Raw genomic sequence first — 24,343 nt, 5'->3', positions numbered from 1 at the left:
CTCGAGGTTCGTCCATTTTGTTGCAAATGGCAGGATTTCCTTCGTTTTTAAGGCTGAATAATATTCCCTTGGATTGAATAATATACCACATTCTCTTTATTCATTCATCTGTCAACACTGAGGTTGTTTCCATGTCTTGGCTACTATGAATAATACTGCAATGAACATGGGAGTGTAGATAGCTCTTCAAGATAGTGACTTTCTTTTGACTATATACCCAGAAGCAGAATTGCTAGATTATATGGTAATTCTATTTTTAACTTTTTGAAGAGCCTCCACAGATTCATACTGTTTTCCATAATGACTGTACCAATTGACATTCCCACCAACTGTGTCCAAGAGTTCTCTTTTCTCTACATTTTTACCATTACTTGTTACCTTTTAATAACAGTCATCTTGTTGCCTTTTTGATAATAGTCATCCTAACAAGTGTGAGGTGATATTTCATTGTGGTTTTGATTTGCATTCCCCAAACAATTATGATGCTGAGCATCTTTTCATATGCCTGTTGGCCATTTGTAGATCTTTTCTGGAAAAATATCCATTCAGATCCTTTGCTCATTTTTTAGTTGGGTTATTCTTTTTTTTGTTTTTGTTTTTGTTTTGATACTGAGTGGTACCAGTTCCTTATATACTCTGGACATTAATCTCTTAACAATTATATGGTTTGCAAATACAGTGAGCTCCCTGTATCCATGGGTTCTGCATGCACAGATCCAACAGCCCGTCAAAATTTGATCAGAGGTTGGTTGAATCCACAGATGAAAAACCCACAGATCTAGAGGGGTGATTGTACTACATCGTTTTATATGAGACTTGAGCTTCCATGGGTTTTGGTATTTGGGGCATGTCCTGGAACAAATCCCCCACAGATACCAAGGGATGAGATACAACTGTATTTTCTCTCATTCTGAAGGTTGCCTTTTCATTGTGTTGTTTCCTTTGCTGTGCAGAAATGTTTTAGTTTGATGCCTTTGTTGCCTGTGCTTTTGATGCCAAATTCAAAAAATTACTGCCAGTAACAATGTCAAGGAGATTTTCCCCTATGTTTTCTCTTGGGAGTTTCAGGTAGTACATTAAGTCTTTAATCCATTTTGGGTTGCTTTTTGTGTATGGTGTAAAAAAAAAAGGGTCCAATTTCATTCTTCTGCATGTGGCTGTCCAGTTTTCCCAAGACCATTTATTGAAGAGACAGTCCTTTCACCACTGTGTATTCCTGGCACCTTTGTCGAAAATTAGTTGACCATATATGCATAGGTTTATTTTTGGGCCCTCCATTCTGCTGCATTGGTCTATTTGTCTGTTTTTATGCCAGTTCCATACTCTTCTGATTACTATAGCTTTGTAATATAATTTGAAACGGGAAATATGATGCCTCCAGCTTTGTTCTTGCTCAAGATTGCTTTAACTATTTGGGGATCTTTTGTGAGTCTATATGAATTTTAATATTGTTTTCTCTATGTCTGTGAAAAATGCCATTGGAACGCTAAAGATGAGTTCAGTGGCAAGGAACTGGGGCATGCAGTGGTGGTGGTCAGGGCTGGCAGTGTGCATGCAACGAGCTTGCAAGGGCTGGAGCTGGCTGCAGGCACACATGTGGTGGCTCTGTTGCCAAGACCAGGGCTCCTGCAGTGGTGCTGGCTGAGGTGGTTCTGAAACCTGTGGGGCGTCTGAGGCAACTGCACTGGCTGTTGGTTTCTTCAGAAGTCAAAGTTCCTTGTGTCCTCTGCACGGTATGCTGCTGGTGTCTGCAATGGTGAACACGGCAGAGTTCTCAGAGGTTAAAGCTGCGGTGAGGGTAGGTGTACATGGCTACCATGAGGTCTGGTGAGGTCCTCAGCAATGAAGGCTGCTGAGGTCTTCTGCAAATCAGACCACTGGGTACCATGGTTGCTCCTGCCATTAGGCTGATACTGATAGCCCCTGCCCTTTTTCTTTGTTCCTAGCCATCTCCACATATCTCAGCTATGTTGGTCTCCCCAGCCATCTGGGTGGCGTAGAACTGAAGCAGATCCTTTGGTCAGTGACCCAAAAGGCTGTGAAATCTGGTCACTCACCCTGCTTTCCTTTTTTTGGCTAAGGCAAGTCTCAGGCTGGAGAGTTCCCTCTTGGTGCTGAGCAGTGCCAGCCTGGGCAATGGGATGATGTAGGCAAAATGAAACTATTCTTCCTACCCTTTTTGAGCAGTTATGCTCAGGTTTTTAGCTCCTCTATGTCTCTGAAACTTCTTAAGTGGGCTCCTGAGCTCTCCCAGAGGTATCTTTGTTAAGGATAGCTGTCTAACTGCTTTTTGTGGGGGGAATGAGGGGAACAGAGGCTGGGATATCTAGTCTGCCATCTTGCTGACATTCCTCTATGAAATTCTTATCTATTATTTCACTATTCTTTTAGTGATTACTCTAGCGATTATAATATGCAGCTTTAACCTATCAAAGTCAAATATAAATTTGTGTTCTTACTACTTAGATTTTTCAAGACCTAAGAATACTCTAATTCCACTATACCACCTTATTTTATATTATTGTTGTTAGGCATTTTATTTCTAAATACATTTTAAATTCTACAAAACAGCTATTTATTTATTTTTTTTTTTTGCTGTACGCGGCCCTCTCACTGTTGTGGCCTCTCCCGTTGCGGAGCACAGTCTCCGGACGCGCAGGCTCAGCGGCCATGGCTCACGGGCCCAGCCGCTCCGTGGCATGTGGGATCTTCCTGGACTGGGGCACGAACCCGTGTCCCCTGCATCGGCAGGCGGACTCTCAACCACTGCGCCACCAGGGAAGCCCTACAAAACAGTTATTTTTTAAAAAAATAATAAGTAATATTTAATTTTTCTTAGTTACCATTTCCACTGTTCTTCATCCAGACCTGAATCTACATGCTTCCATTTGGAATCATCTTCCTTCCACCTAAAGTATTTCTTTAATGCAGGACTGGTTGTAACAAATTCACTTTTTTTTTTTTTTTTTTTTTTTTTGCGGTACGCAGGCCTCTCACTGTTGTGGCCTCTCCCGTTGTGGAGCACAGGCTCCGGACACGCAGGCTCAGCGGCCATGGCTCACGGGCCCAGTCGCTCTGCAGCATGTGGGATCCTCCCAGACCAGGGTACGAACCCGTGACCCCTGCATCGGCAGGCGGACTCTCAACCACTGAGCCACCAGGGAATCCCACAAATTCACTCTTATTCTTATTTGTCTGAAAAAGTCTTTGTCCTTATTTCACCAGCATGTATAAAGATTTTTTTTCATTGTGTATCAAATTCGAGGTTGGCTTTCTTTTCTCTGATTGTTTGTTTGTTTTTAGAAGGCGCAGACAAGGAATTTGATTTCTGTCATTTCTATTAAGAGGTCAGCTGTCAGGCGTATTTTTGCTCCTTTGATGGCAATGTGTCTTTTTCTCTCACGTATTTTAAGGTTTCATCTTTGTCTTCTATTTTCATCAGTTTTAATATTCTTCACTTGGGTTGGTTTTCCTTGTATTGATCCACCTTAAATCCGTGCATTCTCTTCACACTCATTCTTTTTTTAATGCTGTGGGGAAAAACATATTTCTTCTGATCCATCTTTTTGCCCCTTCCTTCACTTCTTAGAATCCATTGTAAATATGTTAAGTCCATTTACTGTGTCCCATATGTTTCTTATGCGTGTTTTTGTATCTTGCATCTTTTTTTAATCCACTCTTTACTCTGATCATTTTCTTCTCATGCATCTTTTAGTTTACTAATTCTCTCTTCAGCAGAGTCTAATTTTCTACTAAACCCAATGTCCAATTTGTTAATGTCACCTATTGCTTTTTTAAGATGTAAAATTACTATTTTATATTTTATAAGTTTCACATGCAATAAAAATGTCCTCATTGTTCTCTATTCTCTTGTATCTATTAATCACAGTTATTTTAACAGAATCTCCTGTGGGTTTACTTGTAGAGTCTGTTTTTATTGGTTTGGTCTTTCAATCCGTTAATTTAATCTCCTTGTGTACCTAATAATTATTTCCTGAATGCCAGACTTCACACATGAAAAACCTGAGATGTAATATAAGGCTCTGGGTAATATTATAGTCTTCAAGAGAGGATTTACTTTTTCTTTTATCAGGCAGTTAAGATAAAGTTGGATCACAATTCAGTTTAGGATTGAGCTAAACTGAAGTTGCATTTGAGTGTTTGGACGCATTGATTTATTTCTAGTTAAGCCTTACTCCTAGAGTGTAGCCTTTCAGAGGACCCAAACAAAAAAACTTTGTGCTTTTAATCAGGGATCTTCCTCTTTAGTGAGTCCTGAACTGTTTCTGTCTCCCCAGTTCTGTGAGTTGGCCAGTAGCTTTGTCAGTTACTCAGGCTCATAGCTGCTTATATTGTTGGCTATTAATCTCAGAACAGCAAATTCCTTAAAGGGAAAATCAACTCGGAACATAGGCCTCACTTCTTTGTGTTTCCCTTTCCTTCTCTCTGTGATCCTCAGGCTCATAGCTGCTTATATTGTTGGCTATTAATCTCAGAACAGCAAATTCCTTAAAGGGAAAATCAACTCGGAACATAGGCCTCACTTCTTTGTGTTTCCCTTTCCTTCTCTCTGTGATCCTGGCTGCCTAAGTCCTTGCTGCCATGGTTCCTGTCAGTTAAATAGAGAAAACTTCCTTGGATTTTGTTTGTTTTTTAATTACCTATAATGTATTTCATTATCAGATTGTCACAAGCACATGGAATTGTTTTTCTGATAATATTAATAATAAAGGTTAGGAAATATTTAACAAGCAAATTTAAGAAAATTTTAGCTGCTCTTCATGAGAAAAAGATGATTGGGTTTATAAATTAAGTTTGACAGTATATGGCTGCAGTCTTTAAAGATCACTTCAATACTCTTCATCTGTGGTTCTGTGACAGACAGCATTCAATGAAATTCTGAATAAAAGCCAACATTTAAGTTGGTTCTCAAGCTTTGGAATAATCAAGAATCATGTGGGAATCATGCAGAATCATGATTCCTTTCTTCAGAATTTCTACTTATAATTTGGGGGAGTGGCCCAGAAATCTCCATGTTAAAAAATAATCCCACAAATTGATTCTAATTCAATTGTTTCACAGATTAGACTTTGAAAAATCCTCATATAAGAGTTTGTAAGTTCTGACAGGTAAAGCTTCAATGAAAAAAAGAGCTTTCATCAGTATTTAGCCCACACCAATCTTCCTAAGGCTGTGTAATCGCTAATGATGTTCATTTCTAACATAGGCAATTAATTTGAAATCTGTACTTTTTACTGGAGTGTGCATTTTTATGGTTTAGGGTTGGTTCAATTACAAGAAAGAGAAAATCCAATTTAGCTGTTGCTTAAATACAAAAGGCCTTATTTCCTTATGCAGTCATTCTGGATCAACTGTCCAGAGCTGGTATTACAATTTTGTGAATCTATCAGAGAACCAGGCTTCTTCCACTCACTCTGAAATTCCTACAGTGTGGTTCCTTATTCTAGATGGCTGCTGGGGCACTAGTCATTATGTCCAAATTTCATTCAACGGAAAGAAGAAGAAAGAAAGAAAGAAGGTGATGCTCTTTTCTTTTGAGGAATACTCATGGGAAGGTGCACACATCTCTTCTACTTACATCCCATTGGCCATGCTCAGTTACAAGAGACATTGGGAATTTTATTGTTTATTCTGGGTAGCTCAGCTCAAATTTGAAATACATATTTCTTAGAAAAGCAGAGAGAATAGATATTGAATGACAACTAGCAGTGTCTACTAATAATTTTCTTGTTGGAATAAAGATTCCTGTTGAATTCCACAATAACTACTAATCCTGCCCTTGCTCCAGTGTTTTAGCATTTATACTTCATTATGTCCTTAGATTTCTACAATAACTCTGGGAAGTATAGGAGGTATTGTGATACCCATAGAGGAACAAGGAGACTCAACTTCAGCACATTCAAGGAGCCAGGTGACTAACCCAGGGTGCATCTGGCATCTTCTAGCACTTGCTCCATTACCCAACAGCCCTTTGTAGGCAGTGGGTATCCTGGGTGTGCAAAGAAGAGACTGAGGCTCAGAGTCCTACCCATGGTCTAATGCACAGAAGAAGTCCTCAGTAAATAGGTAGATCCAAACCAGTTTGTCATGAGACAAAAAGGAAAGGCATTCCCAGGACAGGAAGGCAGGTCATTGTGGAGTCAGTGCATATTGACTCTGAGAAAAAGTGCTAGCAATTCTCTCTGGTGTTCCTTTGGAGCAAAGAAAATAGTGGATTAGGTATAGCAATAGAGGAATTCCATTCAGGCTGTAACAAGGTTCTTAACACCTCCACCAGGGTGGTTTTAGAGAAGGCCAAATAGGAAGCCAAGATTTGTATCACTGCCAGAGTTCTTCTCCCTTCTCCCCTTCAACACAGGGAGGGAAATGAGCTTCTACTCTTACCTGGAGGCAACAAGGATCCCACCCCCTACTCATAGGGTTGCTATCAGAGGAGGCCTAGTGGCGAGTCAGGACTTTAACCACTGCTCAGGGTTAATGAGCCAATAATTACATTAAATAAAAAGGTCTAAATACACCAATTAAAAAACAGAGACTGGCAGAATTGATTAAAAAACATGATCTAATCATGTTCCATCTACAAGAAACTTACTTCAAATATAATGATGAAGGTAGATTGAAAATAAAAGGTAGACTGAAAGTAAAAGGAGGGGAAAAGATACACCATGCAAACATTAACCAAAAGAAAGTAGGAACAGCTACATTAATACCAAATAAAATAGACTCTGGAGCAAAGAAAATGAGCAGGGACAGAGAGGGACATTACAAAGTGCTAAAAGGGTTACTCCACAGAGAAGACAAAGCTATCCTAACTGCACACCCAGCCAACTTATTTTTGACAAAGGTACAAAAACTATTCAATGGAGGAAAGATAGTCTTTTCAACATATGGTGCGATTGGACATAGGCAAAAAATGAAGCTCAACCTAAGCCTCACAGGTTATAGAAAAATGAACTCAAAATGGATCACAGATTTAAATGTAAAACATAAAACTATAAAACTTTTAGAAGAATACATAGGAAAAAATCTTCAGGACTTACAGCTTGGTGAAAAGATCTTAGACATGACACCAAAAGCATGATCCGTAAAAGAAAAAAGTTGATAATAAGGACTACGTCAAAATTTAAAACATTTGCTCTATGAAAGACCCCACAGAGGACGCTGAATAACTCAGCACAGGCCCACAAAAATGGATCAACATGAGCTGTAGACTACTAATGGATGCTGATGGAGCTCAGAATACAATACAGGTAAAGAATGATGTATAATAAAGAGGACCCAGATAAAGCCCAGATTAGGTATCTTTTTTAGCTGCCATGACCAGAAGTTCATCGATTCCTTGGTACAGGCTGACGTTAAGAAACAAAAGAATTAAAGAAAGTGAGAAAGGGAATTATACCATTGAATATCATTTCAAGGAGCCAAAGTGACTGTAAGGTTTCAGCGCAGAAAAAAGGAGGCACAAAATTCCATTTGGCTTTTGAAACATAAGCACAGCCATACGCAAACATTCCTGTCCCCAGACCTCCTGCCTGTAATGCAGGGTCCAGGAAGGAACTGGGTCCTTAGAGGATGTCTTAGATGAATCCTTTAAATAGAAGCCTTTCAGAAATCAACTTCGTTAAAAGCAGTTCAGAAGGTTGTGGGGAGAAAGTAAATATAGTTAGCTCTTCTGTAGAAACTCACTCTCCCTTTTCTCTGTAGCTATGAGTTGCCATATTTATACATTTGTAATTAAGTTACACTTTAATCTTACACTCACTCACTGTATAAAAGCTATTTAACTAGACCACTTCTTTACACAAAACAAGTGTCCAACAGAATGTATAAATGGATTTGAGGAAGGGATGGGGGGTGCAGCAGAGAAAGGAAGAGATAGATGGTATGGTACAAGAAATAAAGGATTGTGGCAGGACCTATAGTAACTCTAACTTTGAATCCACCCCTCTCTCCCGCTCTCCCTCCCTCCCTTCCTTCTTTTTACCTTCTTTTTGCTTCCTTCCTTTTTACCCCTCCTTTCCTTCCTCAACTAAAAAATCAGTTATTCACGATATAAAGATGATATTGTATATTTCTTATCAAAAGAATGTGAAAACTTTTCCATTCAGTATTACGTACTCTAAAAAAAAACAACTGACTCCTACGGTCAAGAATACTGATCATCATTTGCTTAGTATTTGTTACATGCCAGGTAAAGCCCTGGCCCTTCCTTTAACCATCCTGTAGCACATGCAAGGTAAAAATCATTCTCCCCGTCCTACAGAAAAGGAAATGGCAATTCAGGAAGGCAAAGCAGCCTACCCCAATTGTGACACCTAGATCGGCCTGGATGCAAAGCCCGTATAAATGGGATCCTGACCTGAGCATTCTGACAACAAACCTGAACAAACTGGTACCGTTTCACCCATTTTGCAGTAGAAAACTAAGGCTCAAGAAGGTGAAGCAATAAGCTGGAGGTCCCACGCCAGCAAGTGGCAGAACAAGAATGGAAGCCGGGTCTGTCACCTGAGCCTGGCACTCAAACCACTTGAATACCTTACTTCCCTATGTGTAGAGATTATTCTGGAGCTGGATGTTGCCCAAGTGCCTGAGACCTGGCTAATCTGCAAGGAACCAGAGACCATGGCATCTTCCTCGACATATCGGTTTGTTGGTTGGTTGGTCTGCAGGTCCTGGTGTGGGGTCCTAGTGTCTGGCTATGCCCTCGCAATCAGGGGAAAGGGCCACTCGCTTGGCTCAGCTCGGCATGTGGTGCATGACTGTCCGTTTTTCACTATGTTTAGACCGTACACGTTGACCCTTTAATTAACCTGAAAGGCAGTCTGGGTTAGTGGAAAGTACACAGGATTTGGAGTTAGTCAGTCGAAATTAAGGACACTGCTGTGTTTCTTTCGCTCACTGCAGTAGAGCACGGTAGATGCAACCTTAGACTTCAGAGCCAGAACGCCTAGGTTCAAACCTCATTTACAACATACCCCTGTGCCACTTTACCTGTCTGTGGCTCAGTTTCTTCACCTGTCAAAAGGGAATGATGACAATTGTGTGCTTATCTATTGGCTGTGAAAATGTAAGGAAATCACGTGCGCAAAACTCTTGGAACAATCCTGGCCCAGGGGAATGTTTGCACTGATTTCACCTCCAGCCTTCGTATGGCACCTGGAAACTAGTACTGGCCAGTAGGTATTTCAAAGATGCAGGAATTAGCTGGAGCCTATTTCCTCATCTGCAAAAGGGCAGCTAAGTCTAAGTACCTCCCGCCACTGGCTTTTGAGAACTGCTTCAATTCACAGGTGCAAAAGCACCTGCTACCTTGCCCAGCACATAGTGGGCACCCAACAAGCACTATTACTATGCACTTCATGATTTGAGCCTCAGCTGACTTTTCAGCCAAGTGGGTAGCCTCGGGAAGCCCCCTGGTATTACAACGTAGGTCGCAGTGCTGTGTGTTCCGTGAAATGCTGTGCAGCTGTGAGTAGCTACCACCCCCCACCCGTCTCCTTCACCAGTGCCACTCCCCTCCCCGTGGGCATCCTCAGGCTCCAGCCGCTCCCCTCTCCCCCGCTCGTTGGAAGCTGCCTCCTCTTCCCCTCTGCTTCCGGGCTTCTCCCATCCCTGCTATTTCCCAGCTGCCCCAGGACCCCACTCCTTCCCCTGGCACATCTTCTCCCTGCACACATCTGCCCCACCCTCCCGGCCCAACCAGCCTTCCTGCTCCTCCCCCCTGCCCACTGGGCTGCTGGCAGGAAGCCCTTCCCTCCTCTCTCCACCCTGTTCCCTTCCGTAACACCCTGTACACACGGGGATTATTTCTCTTGGCAACAGGTGTCCAGCTGTCAGACTTAGCCAAAGGAGACGGGAGGGGAGATGGAGAAACAGGACCTCAATGGAAAAGGGCCCCCACCAGGAACTCTAAGAAATGGGGAGGGTGTGCATAGAAGCCGCTGAGCCTGGAAGGGTGCAGGTAAGCAAATCACAGACCTTAATCAGAGGATCTGGACTCCCCCAACCCCCCACTTCTTACCCAGACAAGTGCCATCAAGCGCCTCTGAAGCACAAGCAGGATGCCAAGAAGGTGCTGATGGAAGGGAAGATGCCAGGGTGGAAGTTCACTTGCTCTGAAGACTCGTTTCTAATTACTTTCACTTTTGCACTCACCACCTTCGAAGCCTAACACAGGACTGTCACAAAGATTAAATGAGTTAATACGTGTAAGTACCAGAACAGTGCCGGGCACACAGTAAGCGCTATGTATGTATTGAGTAATTGTACCATGTTATCATCAGCAATGACAGGAATGCATCAAAAGTGCCGGGAATGGAGATCATGGATTTTGGAGTCAGAGACCTGGTCTCAGACTCCACCTTGGATACTTCCTGACTGTGAGACAACTTCTTTGAGCCTCAGCTCCCTAATGTGAGAAATGACAGCAGTGTTGTCTCCCTTGCTGCTATGGACTGAACTGCATCTCCCCAAAATTCATACGTTGAAGCACTAACCTTTAATATGACTATATTTGAAGATGGAGCTTTTAGGAGGTAATGAAAAGTTACATGAGGTCATAAGGGTAAGGCCCTGATCTGATAGGACTGGTGGCCTCATAAGAAGATGAAGAGAGAGATCCCACCAAGAGAAGTCCATGTGAGGACACAGCAAGATGGCAGCAGTCTGCAAGCCAGGAAGACCTTCGCCAGAACCCAACCCTGCCGGCACTCAGATCTCAAACTTCCAGCCTCCAGAACTGTGAGAAAACAAACGTCTGTTGCATAAACCACCCAACCTATGATACTTTGTTACAGCAGCCTGAGCAGGCTAATACACTTTGCCTTGCCTTGAATGGCAGCTGAGAGGTATATCCTCTCTCTCTAAGTTGAGAGACAAGAGCAGGTGATGTAACCTTCTACAGTGATATTCCTTCCAGTAACTTAGAGTTTACAAGAGCCCATGGTGGCTTCCGGGGCATCAGTCATCTTTCGCTAGCAGAGGGAGTGAGCAGAGAAAGAAGGTGAGCAGTCAGAGAGGCAGGTAAAATCGGGGAAGCGTTGCCTCAGATTCTGGGAAGACCGCCAGCTTTGGAGTCAAATCCAGCCACGCCATTTACCACTTGTGTGACTTTGAGCATATTATTTTATCTCCTTGAGAATCTGCATTTGGGGAGGAATCAAATGAGGGAGTATATATAAGCCTGGAGAAGTAGTCAAGACTCTTCTGTTTCAAAAGGACAGAAACAGACTCAAAGCAGATTAAACCAAAGAAGGGACCACTTTAGAACAAACAACACTCTGAGTTCCCAAAGTGCAGGCTCTCTCTCCACCCGTCGACTGCCCCTTTCCTCTCAGCTCTAACTTCTTTCCTTTTCCCACCACATTGAGTTCATTCTCCTTCAACCCTTTTCCCACTTCAGCCCTCAGTTGTTGCCTTTACAGAGTTTATTGGATTTCCTTTCACCTGTTTACTTTTGAAAATGCCTGTTTTCATTCCATTCCCCCCTCCGCATACACTTGTTTCCACGGAAAAGACGAACCACAGAAATAAAAACTTCATAACCCTCTTGACCACTACTTTGACAGGCTCGCGTAGATGTTTTGAATCCTAACCTCCAGATATTTCCGAAGTTTATTCTTCCAGAAAGTCAAGCTACCTACAGTGAATGCATATTTTGAGTCCAAATTCCCGAGGACACCAACGACTAACATTTAAACATCACCTTCTTGAGAAGTTTCAGGAAACAGAATCAGATCCAGGCTAAAAGGGCTGACATTCCACTTCGGACCCCAGATTACACTCTGGAAACTCAACCTCTGTCTCCCTATTCACTTTTACTTCCTATTCCATGCCTGACTCCACTCCCAACCCCCAAAACACATTCATGCAAAGAAATTCGGTGTTTACAGCTACACAGAACTATTCTGGGTTCCCAGCCCCAAACACCCCATGCTCTCTCAACCCCTTCCCCAGGGGAAAACTCGGATTCATCCTTCAGGTCCTGGTTCAAGCACAGGGGTCTCCAGGAAAGCTGTCCCTTTTCTCTCGTGTCATGACACTTTGCCTTAACATATCTTACTGTGGCCATTTGTCTGCTTTTCTTTCTGATGTGACTGCTTTAAGATCGGAAACTATCTTAGTCACCTAGTTCCCCCAGCACATGGCACATAATAGGTGTTCAACGAATGTGTGAGAAATGAAACAGTGGAACATCTGGGAGGTTATTACACGTGAATGAGCCTCATACCTCATTTAAGACCTGCTGATGGAGCCACCTGATTCCACTAATCTACTGCTACATAACAAAAATCTTCAACATACAGTAGCTTAAAAACAACAATAATCAATCACTGTAATACCTCTCACAGTGCCTGTGTGTTAGGACTTCAGGAAATACTTGGCGGGCAAGCTCTGGCTCAGGGCCTCTCACTTGGTTGCAGTCCGATAGTGATTAAAGCGGGAACAGTATGGGGCTGGAGCAGCTGGGAACGAAGAGGCTGGAGTGTGGCCGGGTATCTTTCTCCATGCAGTCTCAGGGCCTCTCTGTGTGGTCTCTCTAAGTGGGCCAGCTTGGGCTTCCTCCCAACATGGCAGCTCAGGGCAGTTGACTGCTTATGTGGAGACTGGAGGCTTCAAGATGAATCACTACTTATGATGTAGACTTGGAAAGTTATGTATTGTCACTTCCGCTGTACTCTATCAGCCAAAATTGTCACCAAAGCCTATCCAGTTTCAAGGTAAAGGGACACAGACCCCACTTTCCAAGAGGAAGGCATCAAAAAGTGTGCAAACGCATTTTAAAACCACACTTAAATGCAACGTGGCTAGAAAAAGGACATCAGTGGAAAAGCTGGTGAAACTGAATAAAGTCCAGTTCAGTTAATAGTAATATACCAAAGCTAATTTCTTAGTTTTGACAAATGTAGCATAGCAATGTGAGATACTAGGGGAAACTGGGTGGTGGGTGTATAAAGATTCTCTGTACTATCTTTGCAACTTTTCTATAAACATAAAATTCTTCAAAAATAAAAAGCTGAATTAAACAGGAATGCTACACACCTCCCTCTCCCCACTCTAAAAGCTGATAGCAAGTAGTCTTAAACAAAGAAGCTCACGTGCGTGCAGTTACTAAGTGCTGGTCAAGCAGGATTCGCCATGCCCTCTCCAATTACACTATTCACGATGTTCTGTAATCATCCAGTAAATATCCATCTCCTTTACTGGATGCTGTGTTCTCTGAAGGACATTTTCTTACTGTGCTTTCTATCCTCAGTGCCCAGCACAGTGCTAAAGTAATACAGTACTTGGAAGCAGATGAAAATGCCAGTTTCGTAGCTCAAAAACAGTTGAATAGTGGCAATTAATCCGCAAACAAAAATGGAATGAAACGGATGCTCCTTATTTTATTCTACGCTTTTGCTCAAAGGGAATAACAGAGTCCAACATTCCTAAAGGAAAAACTCTTTCAGAAACAGGAGTATTGACCCACAGTTTTCACTGGGAGCTCCTCTAAGACCTTGGAATTCCTTACCCATCAGCTTCTCAAGTCCTCTCTAACTGCTTGTCTCCAGAGCCAACGCCTTTGCTGGGCTGGGAAAGTCTGTCTTGCTCTAGTAGGACAGCAGCCAGAGGCCGAGGGGCCTCCAGATGCAGACACGAACGTGCAGGGTGGGGTCCACGATAGAAGAGTAGCCAGGCCCAGCTGGAAGGCAGCCATGGGCGCTGCTGGAGCAGGAGGCTGCCGGATGTGGGGGAAGGAAGAAGTTCTCTCGTTGGTGAGCCCCACCACTCTTCCACTGCCCAGGAGGTCAAGCAGATGTCATCAGAGGAATTTTTCCAGACTTGAATGGAAGCTCTAATAAGATTCTAACAGTAGACGGTGGGGAGGTCACAGTTTTGCCACTTTCTTTAGTCCTTTTTCTCTCTTTTAACCCGAATTTAGGAGCACCAGCAGCTGCCCTGGTTTCGTGTTAGGTTGTGCATCCCTCTGCAAGGCCCAGATCAGCAAGAAATGGTCACCAAAAGGACCAAGGCAACTTGCTGAACAGTGCTGTGCACGCTGCTTGACTTGGTCCTGAGTGGGACTGAGACATGGCTTCAGCCCACCTGAGGGGAGAAGGTAGGGAATGCTGCTCAGTGGCCGGAAGAGTTCTGCCCCCATCGTGGCTTCCAAGTAGCTGCTGAGCCAGATCCAGAAAATGTGTTGCCTGTTTCTGTGTTTATGAATTATCCTTCCCCGAACAGAACAGCTGGGGCATTTGTTCTTCATTCTTTGACTACGGCTGGGCGTTCCAGCTTCTTGTTCTCCATAGTTTAACACACACAGCAATAAAACAGAGAGCCGTTTTCTGTGGTATTCAGCTAACAACACAGTATCTGGCAGCCTCTCCTCCTTCGCCAAAGCCATCCTTGGGAAAAGTTCTCATTCAAACACTCTAGGAATTGTTTTTAACCAGCAAGTCCCAAGGCTTAGACATTTTGGGGGCAATCTGGTTCTTATTTTAGCTGAAACTAGTTTATTCTCCTCAGAACAAAAGAATGCCAATAATTCAGCAGTCCTTTACACTCTACATCCCCAGCCAGAGTCTTCCTGAGCTCTGAGAAACAGCACGGTGTGGCTCAGGGAGATTAGAAATAGAGAGAGGACCTGGTGGTTGGCGAGGCATCTGGTTTTAATTGGTCTCGTTCTTTATTCTATGGGACCATGCAGCCAGGAGTGCACCGAGGACCAAGTGAACCTCATGACCTAGAGCCTTTGGGGCCAGACGTGACCACAAAGGTGCGAGTCACACTCCAATGAGAACTGGGCTAACAGGGGAGAGGGCTTTTTTTGTTAAAGACCAGGAATGCAATACTGGCTCAAGGCCTACATGCAAAGGAGTCTTCCTGCAGAGCATCCCTATAGTCTGTTTTTCTTAGGAGACCACAGGCACCAAAGGGGATTGGTAATACCACACCCAGTGATTAACCTGATAACCGCCTATAAAAGAGCAGGATACCCCAAGACTCCTGGATCCCATCACAAACCCAAATATGCCTGCCGTTTATAATTATATCTCAGTCTTTTGGAGGCTTTGGAAAGTCCTTATTTTTCTAGATGGAAGAATTTTTATTGTTTTAAGATGACTCTAGAAAAGATGATCCATGTGAGTCATTTTAGTTAGCCTCATCGTAACTCTCTCCAACTTTTTTCCTCCCCCCTTCTTCCCACCCTTCTTTTCTTCTTTCCCTTATTCAATTGGTCAACATATAATCACTGAGTATTTAGTCATGTACCTGGTTATCCTGGGGCACTGGAGAATATAGCGATGTATCTGTCAGGATGGGCTCTGTTATGTTGCAGTAACAAACAATCCCAAGAACATAATGTCTTAAAACAACAAAGACTTATTCTCCCCATGCTTCTTATCCATTGTGGATTGCAAAATGATATGTGAAAGCAGGAAAATAAAGGGGATATATTGATTATATCCTATATACCAATAAAATGTCAGCTCGTCTGCCCACACTATCTCATTTAATTTCTACAACAGCCATACAAGATGGGAAACTGAGCTCAGAGAAAAATTAGTAATGAACTCAAGTTGACACCTGCCCTATAGTAGATGCTCTATAAACATTAGCTGCTTTTACTGTCATTGTTAGTATTATTATTATTACTGAAAAGGAGGGAGAGCGGTTGAGGGCAGTGTATTCCACATAGAATTCCAGGTGGAAAAGTATGTTCAAAGCAGGGAGGAAAGTTAGGAGTGCTCTAAAAATAGGAAAGAGCTCTCCTCTGGCAGAGAGCCTTGAACTCTTAGGAGGTCTGGGACCGCGTTGAGACTCTAATGAATATTATGGACCCACCCCCACCCCCCGAAACATGTACATACACACAAAGTTTGCACAAAAGCCCACCCAAGGATTCCAGAATAATAAATAAACAATGGTGACCACATAATGCTGGCGCAGTTGTGTTCCAGGCTCTAGCCTAAGAGCTTCACACAACTTATCTCATTTAATCCTTGCGGCAACCCTAAGAGGTAGCTACTACTATCATTTCCTCCTTGATAACAAGGAAGCTGAGAGTGCGGAGTTAAATAACTTGCCAGAGGTCACACTAAAGGGTGAGAGTAAAGTGACATTGCTGGGATTCAAACCAGGCTGGCTCTAGAGACTAAAGCACAGCCACCTACCACACCCTGCGGCCTCTCAAGACCCCGCCTCCTGGAGGGGTACTGAACACCCCACCTGCATCCAGAGGAGACACTTGCTCTTACAAGAGCAGACCCTTTGACCAATCAGTCAAGAGCAGGGGCTGCTTGTTCCTCTACCTGACGCCTGTAGACCAAGCCCTTTTCCCAGCATGACCACCAGAGTAAAAACCACTTGGGTCTACAGCCAACCTGGTTGAGAAGTAACCAGTTCCAGAGGTGTTACTGAGACCCAGGTAAACCCTTTGAAATAATGAGCTGCCTCACTCAGGCAGAAACCCCCTCCCCACCCATCTCCTCACCACCTTTCCTGAGGAGTATGCAAAAATTCCTTTTCCACCTCCGAGTATCAGCTGTATTGGTGGATTAAGCCCTTAGCTGCACTACTCCCTCAGGGATGCTACCAATCCTTCTCCATTAAGCCCAGCAGTGTAACAGTGTAACAGTGTAACAGAGAGGAGAGGCCAAAAGCTGTGGGAAGGTCCCAACTAGCAGAGACAGGTAGCACACCCACAATTAATTACACACATTTATTGGAGAGCTGGTAAGCAATCAATGTCATCAATGATTTATTCCCTAATTTGCTTTGAGTATGCACCTCATAAATCCATAATAGAAAATGGCATTAAAGCACTGGTGTTAACTGTCAGCAAAAGGCAGGGTACCGATCCTTTTCATTAAAAGAGTGTGTGTGGTGAATACGTCCATGTGTTATATTAGATATGGTACATTTTTAAATTGCTTTTTCACATCAAAAGAAATGCTAGGAGTTTGGAAGAGGAAGAAGAACTGTAAATTCACAGTGAGCGGCAAGAGTCCTGGCATTCCTGGGTAATGCATGGAAATTTGACATGGAGCCTCATCCACGAGCATTCTGGGAATGGAGATAATGTTCTCTGGTTCCAGGCCAGGCTAAATGAGGCCAGGAAAAGAGCCATTGCTGACACTCCATCAGAGAGACATGGAACACAGTGAGATGCGGTATTGTATCTTTTTGGGTACCAGATCAAATTTATTCTATCTTTCCTAAGGAGGTATATATGGACTATGGAAATTAAGTGTTTATCCAAAACTAAGACAGTCAAGGTTAGTAATACTATCCCCCTCCTTCAAAGTTCTGAGGATAATGTTTTTAGATAAGAAATCATCAAAAATTAATATTAAAACTCTATTTAATACAGATTAAATAATTCAATCTATTAAATATATTAAATCTAATTGCTATTTGCCTGGGTGAGGAAGAGAAGAAGCCATTACACCGTAGCATGAATTTCAATTTCAGTCTTGGCTGAAAATACCGGTTGTTAACAATGAATGGCACACAGAGAAAACACACTTTTACACTTGGTCTTAGCCAAATGGCCAAGAAACCATAGGAAATACACTTATAAGAGAGGAAACTGTTCCTTGTGTGTAGGGACACCCACGTCTCAAGGAGAATACAGACTGTTAGGCTCCTAGCCTAAACGCCATGAGGCTCCCATGAGGTGGAAGCTGTGGGCGAAGAGGCATCAAGGGTGACTAGACGGGGGCATAGGCTCTGAGACAGGCAGAAAGTGTTGAAATCCTGGCTCCACTAAATGCCTGCTTTGTGAGCTGGAGAAGAGCACTTCAATCTCTTAGTGTCTCTGTTTTTGCATCTGTAAAAAGGGCAGAAGAATTCCTATAACTTACAGGAGGGTTGTAGGATTACAAAAGATGATGCATGTAAATCAATTAGCAGAGTCCCTTGGCCCATGGTAATGCTCCATAAATGGTCAAGAACAAAATAAAACACAGCAAAGCACACAAAAACCGTAGTTGGGGGCCAGGGTAGGGAGAATAGATGTACATTACAGAGCCCTGCAGTGAGGTAATGAATGGGTGCAGTGTGCCTGAGGGTAGAGTAATTTACTAAAGCAGTGGGGTTGGAAGAAGGGAGAAAGAGGCTGGGGGAGGGAATGGAATTCCTGAGCAAAGGGCTGCTTGATTTTGGGATGGTCACTTCCCATCTTGAGCTTCAATTCATAGGCAGTAAAATCGGAACTTTGGGCTGGATGACCTCTGGGTCCCTTGTCGGGACAGATGCTGTGTTTGGTCTCTTTGCTGCTCAGTGGTTGTAAAACGGAGGCCCTGGGGAGTACTGAACAACTAGCCACAGTTCCGTGTGTGCCCACGTGCCTGCAAGTGCACATGTGCTGTTCGGAATGTCAGGAAGAAATAGGCAAGGCAGGAGAAAAGGGCTGGTGAAGTCTTTAACACCCACTCTGCCTCTGCTGACTCCTTACTCCTCTCCACCAGCAAAGCCCTTTTTACCCTTGATCTCTCTCTCCCTGCAGAAATTCTTCCATATCTCTTTCAGGGTCTGAAGGAAAGGGCACCCTCCCTGGAAAGTCACTTATGTTTCTCTCAGATAGATGTAGTCTCTCCCTCAAGTCCCCCTGCAGCCTGCTGTGCTTCTCTGGTGCCGTTCACTGGATTTTGTTTTACAGCCCCTGCCCAGATGCCTCCTCATGGGTACGGGCTTATTCACCCCATCGCCCGCTCCATGACAAACCTGGGGCTCATGACCTCTCCCTGAAAAGTAGGGTGGTGAAGAGCTCTGGATAAGACAACCTGGCTCCATCACACTTACCTGGGTGATCTTGGGCAAGTTACTTAATTCCTCATGTGGCTCCTCACCTATAAAATGGCGATAATAATCCTCCCGATTTGCATCAGATCCCTGTCAATGAGCCTGCGGTAGCCTGTCCTCCTTTCCTTTGTGGCACACACTACCAATGCAGTTAGGTCACTGGTTAGGTAATACGTGCTTGAATATATGTCTTCTCTGTTAGAATACAAGCTCCACTGAGGCAGAGCCCACACCTGCATCATTCACTGCTTTATTTCAAGTTTCTAGAAGCTGGCTGAATGAGTGAAGGGATGAATGAACAAATGAGCATATGTATGAAAGAATTATATATCCTTGTCATATTCTTCTACTAGATGGTTCATCCCTTGAGGAAAGCTTGCATTTTTCTCAACTTTATACCCCTCACAGTACCAAACATGAAATAGGTGTTGAACGTGAAGCTGAACTGAACTGAAGGGCCTGCTCTGTGGAGGGACGGGTACGCTCTGGGGAGCAGTGAGAACTCTCCCCATAAATTCTCAGTGTCCTTCTGAAGTAGGCCAGTTTCTTCCTGCTGCTTTTGTTTCAGCTTCTCCACCTGTGAAAGCAGAGTAACTGGCCCATGACATGCAAACACTACATCACCAGACCTCAGGCTGTCAGCTTGGAACCCAGGGCAAACCTTATCCAGTTCCCATGACCTCATCAAACAAAATCATGGGGCAGGGTAGACCCCACCCTCACTCTAGCTCACTGGCATGAACACGCAGCAGACATCAGGGCAGGACCGTCCTTGCTTATTCAGTGGAATTGCAAGTTTCAGCCATGCTGATAGGGTTTCATAAAAGATATTTGTGTTGACGTACACGCCACTGCTTCAAGGAAACACACTTTAGACACACTGAATCTGAGAATCTGCACTTAAAGTACATGGATTTAAAAAAATTTTGTTTTAATTTTGGATCTGCCATATCCAAACATGTACAAGTAAGGTGGTATTTATTATCCTCTCATATAATTGTATAAAGCATTGAACCCGAGACCTGCAAAAAATCTAAAAGATCATATACATACAAAACTATAAATATATACTTGTAGATACATTTTCATTGAGATACGCATTCACTGTCCACTCTGTATCAAACATGGTGCCCTGTGTGCCAAGGAGTACAAATACAAACATAAACCTGAGACAGACGCAACTCCCAGTGATGCTACTGACAAGCAGTGGAAGTGGTGACAAATAACAGATTAAAGTGTCTTTGGATGCAAATAATAGGAAGTGCTAATTCATACTGACTTCAATAATTTGGAAACGCAGCAGCAAGTCCAAAGGCGGGATAGGTTTTAGAATTGGGTAACAATTCTGAATTTGTGGTTGACAATAACATCAAGTACCTAGATCCTTTCCACTTCTCTGCTCTGCATTTTCAATATTGCCTTCTTCCTCAGTTTAGGGAGTTACTTAATTCTTCTGTGCCAGTTCCGGATGTGACACCTGGACATGACAATTTCCAGAGGCAAAAATGAGGCTATCTCTTCTGTTGTCTTATTTGCAGAAGAAAGGAGACCTTTCCCATAAAACCTCTCTCCCATCTCGTTGTCCAGACCCAGGTGACATTCCCATCCCTACCCCAACCACTGGCAAATGCATCTGGGACCACCATGGTAAGGATTTATTCCTGAGGCTATCGATGTGGTCACTGTTCTCAGAAACATGAAACATGTGGGAGAGGCAGACACCAAAACATAACTGGGACTCTGGAACTCAGGAGAAACAGGATAGACAGCAGGAGGGCAACCAACAACATCTGCTAGAATATTTAATGTTAACTTGGCATTTGATGGTATTCAGATCCTTTTTATACACATGATCACTTGAATATAAACTCCATGAGCTCAGGGATCTCCTGTATGTTTTGTTCGAGAATGTATCACAAACACACCTGGCATATAGAAAATACTTAAGAAATATCTGTCGAATGAATGAAGTATTGACCACATTATCGCACCCTCATTTTTCAAATGCAGAAACAAGTTGAGAGTGGTTATGTGGATCATCCAGTTACCTACCCAGCAAATGTCAAAAAAGAAGGATTTGAACTTGTATTTGCTAGACTTTAAATCCAGCGTTTATTTGAATCACTTTGGCTTAACTGCCTTATTTATTAGAGAGGTACAAAAAACGTGTTCTGGAATTCCCAAGGACATAGGTATTAATTCCTACTGGGAAAGTTAGGAGACTTCATGGGAGAAAGCACATATAATTTCTATACAGAGTTCTAAATACACACATTCATACAGGTAATAACAAATACTTTTCTAGCTGGGATCAAGTCCAAAAGTCTAACTTTTCATGCAATAGTTACAAGCACATAATCTGTATATGATCATTTAAAAACCCACATTTTTTCTTTTAAAGCCCTTGTGCTATTTTCAGCTACTGTGTTTAACAGCAACCCTCTGGGTTTTTATCAGCTTCTACCTTGATATGTCAACATTTACTCTAAGTTATAAAGTGAGATTGGAGAATGAAGCAGTGGAAAGGAGTAGAGGCCTGGGGGGTGGGGGAAGAAGAGGATGCTTTTTTATACACAATAGAGACAGTCTCTCAGCTAATGTGATACTTGAGCAGACCTGAGTGAAACGAGAGTGTGAACCCAGCAGTCATCAGGGTGAAGAACATTCCAGAATGAGAGAACAGGAAGCACAAAATCCCTGAGACAGGGGAATGCTTAATATGTTTGAGGGACCGTGAGGAGGTCAATGAGAGCAGAACAGGAGTGAGGGGCTAGAAGGGTAGCGGGACGTGAGGTCAGAAGTGTCTGGAGCGTGTTGATGAGGTTTGTAGCCTTGGCAGGCAAGGCCATGGCAGGGGTGGTGGAGAAGTATGATGCCCCCTCCAACCAGCCTCTCTGAACTCCATGTGGTGAGAGGACACATCAGCAAAGGCCGTCACATAACATCCACAGGCACAGATGCTCGGCATCTGAGAGAAGCCGTGTGATGTAGCAGTTACGAGGCTGGACCGGGGAGTCAAAAGGCCTGTGAGAGAACCCAGGCTCTGTCAGGTGCTCACTGTCACATACTCTGTCCGTGGGCAAATGATGTAAGCTCTCGGAGTCTCAATTTTTTTCATCCTGAAATGTGACTGTCGTACCTACTACATATTGCCGTGAGGACTAAGAGAAATGACGTGTGCAATGCAATTAAAACAGTGTCTGCTACCAAACACAAAATAGATATCTAGTGGGAAGCAGCCGCACAGCACAGGGAGATCAGCTCGGTGCATTGTGACCACCTAGAGGGGTGGGATAGGGAGGGTGGAAGGGAGGGAGATGCAAGAGGGAAGAGATATGGGGACATATGTGTATGTGTTTCACTGTTATAAAGCAGAAACTAACACACCATTGTAAAGCAATTACACTCCAATAAAGATGTTTAAAAAAAACCACCAACAACAGTGTCCGGCATGCAGCAGGTGTTCAATTAAAGCTCACCTTTGTTATTACCACCATTACTCCTGGTACTATTCACTGGTGTCCATGCAGCACGGCAGAAAGACTCACTAGGTTAGGCTCTTCCCAAGTTGGGCTAACTATTCAAAACTGAAAGGAGGCTTCCAGAAACACAAGCCACTTGCACCGGCAGAAAGACTCACTAGGTTAGGCTCTTCCCAAGTTGGGCTAACTATTCAAAACTGAAAGGAGGCTTCCAGAAACACAAGCCACTTGCACCTGCAGAAAGAGCCATGCTGTCCCTTAGTGAAAGGCAGGCAGCCGCACAGGGCGACTGAGAAGCTGGCATCCCTCCATGTGAGTGAGGCCTGGGGAGCAGGGGAGGAAGAACAAAGCACCCTCTCTGACAGCCCTATGACACTCCCTGGGATTCCACACCTAATAAGCTCTTCAGGGCGTTCTCTCAGCTTCTCGGGCGCAGGCTGTTTCCCCTGCATGTTCTCTGAAGAGCCAGATGTGACTCATCCACACCGCACACCTGGGCCTGTGGTTTGGGCCGTGGCAGAGGGCAAAGGAGAAGGGAGCTACCGTAAGGCCAGGGATGCACGCGGGAAACCCTGGTGTGGGAGACCCCAAGGCTGCCTGCCTGCAAAGCCTTGCCTCCCTACACTGTCTGCAGTAACATGAAGGGGTCCGTTTGTCCTTCTTAAACTGGGTCCAAAGAGCTTCACCTGGGATGAGGGAAGATGGCTATGTGCTGGAGCCACTGGGGTGTCAGGCGGGAGGGAAGGGAGGATGGGGCAGGGATGTAAAACACACAGGAGGTGCTGAAGGGTGGCTGTTTCGTGTTGGTGCAACACCGAGGCAGAGAAAGACATCTCGCTGTACTTGCTGGTCTCAGGCACTTCCCTTCTGACCAAAACAAGGGAAAGCAACATATTTTATTGCTGTTGCACGATACAGTCTAAAAACGCATCTCTTGGGCAGTCTTTTATTAAAACTTTATTGTGCATCTCCCCAGCCAGGACCCCTGCTCTTGCTACAAAAAGGCTCAGCCTTGCCCTGGTCCCAAGCCAACCCTGACTTCCGGTGGCTTCCTTTTAATGCATTTAAAGAAATATGTGAGACCTCCTGCGACCGGCTGGCACAGGGTTGGGCAGCAGAGTGCAAAGGTGCAGAAGACGGCCTCCACTTCCACATCTCGCAGTCCAGCCCCACTCCCCACATACACATACCCCCCACCTCAGGCCAGTGGGCTTCTTCTTAAGCTCTGGGTTCAACCTCAGCGTTTCGGCTTGCCAGCTGTGGGACCTCAGGCAGGAAATGTATTCTCTTAGAAACTGCTTTCTCATTTGCAAAATGGGAATAATCACTCCCATCCTGCCCACCTCATCATGGTAGCTGTGTAGCCTTGAGACAACAGTCACAGAAGACTTGGAAGAAATGAAACATTATATAAAATGTGGACACCAAAAAGGGCTTAAAACTCCTCAATCGGCATAAATAGCAAACATGCGGGGCTTTAGGCGTGACACGATACCTCCCAGAAGGCATCAATGGTGGAGGCTCTATAAGCCTGCAGGGTCCTTATCAGCTTTATTCCAATGCTGATGAAATTCCCTGGCCACATGTAAGGGTCTAAGAGACCACCCAGAGCCAAAGCAAGTAGACCCAAACACCTACACAGCTTCCTTCCTGGCTCTCCTCGAGTGACTTGTTTTTACTGGAACCTAGTTTCCTCTTCCTGTCTGGGAAACTCTGTTTACGACATCTAGCTCTGTAAGGAAAGCAAAGAAGAAAGCTCTTTCCACCAACCAGCCTTGGAATTTCACCAGGTTACCCTTCTAACCTGAACCAAAATAGGCCATGACTCATCACTTGTGCTTGGGGGACCCCATTTCCCATTTATCTTCCCAGGAGATCACATCCTGCGTGATTATCAGTAAAAAGCAAGCTGCAGGGACGCCTCCGTGGGAAAAAAAATTAGGAAAAAAGTTCATTTTTGGAAACTCCATCTTCACCACACTTCCTTACAATATCCAAGCTCCCTGCAGGCAATTCTCCATCATCTTATCCCTGTCTAGCCCTTTAGC

Source organism: Delphinapterus leucas, chromosome 11, assembly GCF_059928025.1.
Source record: "Delphinapterus leucas isolate spDelLeu-1000000601 "Yukka" chromosome 11, BTC_Dleu_Yukka2, whole genome shotgun sequence".
NCBI classification, from domain to species: Eukaryota; Metazoa; Chordata; class Mammalia; order Artiodactyla; family Monodontidae; genus Delphinapterus; species Delphinapterus leucas.
Note: the sequence above shows the minus strand (reverse complement) of the source record.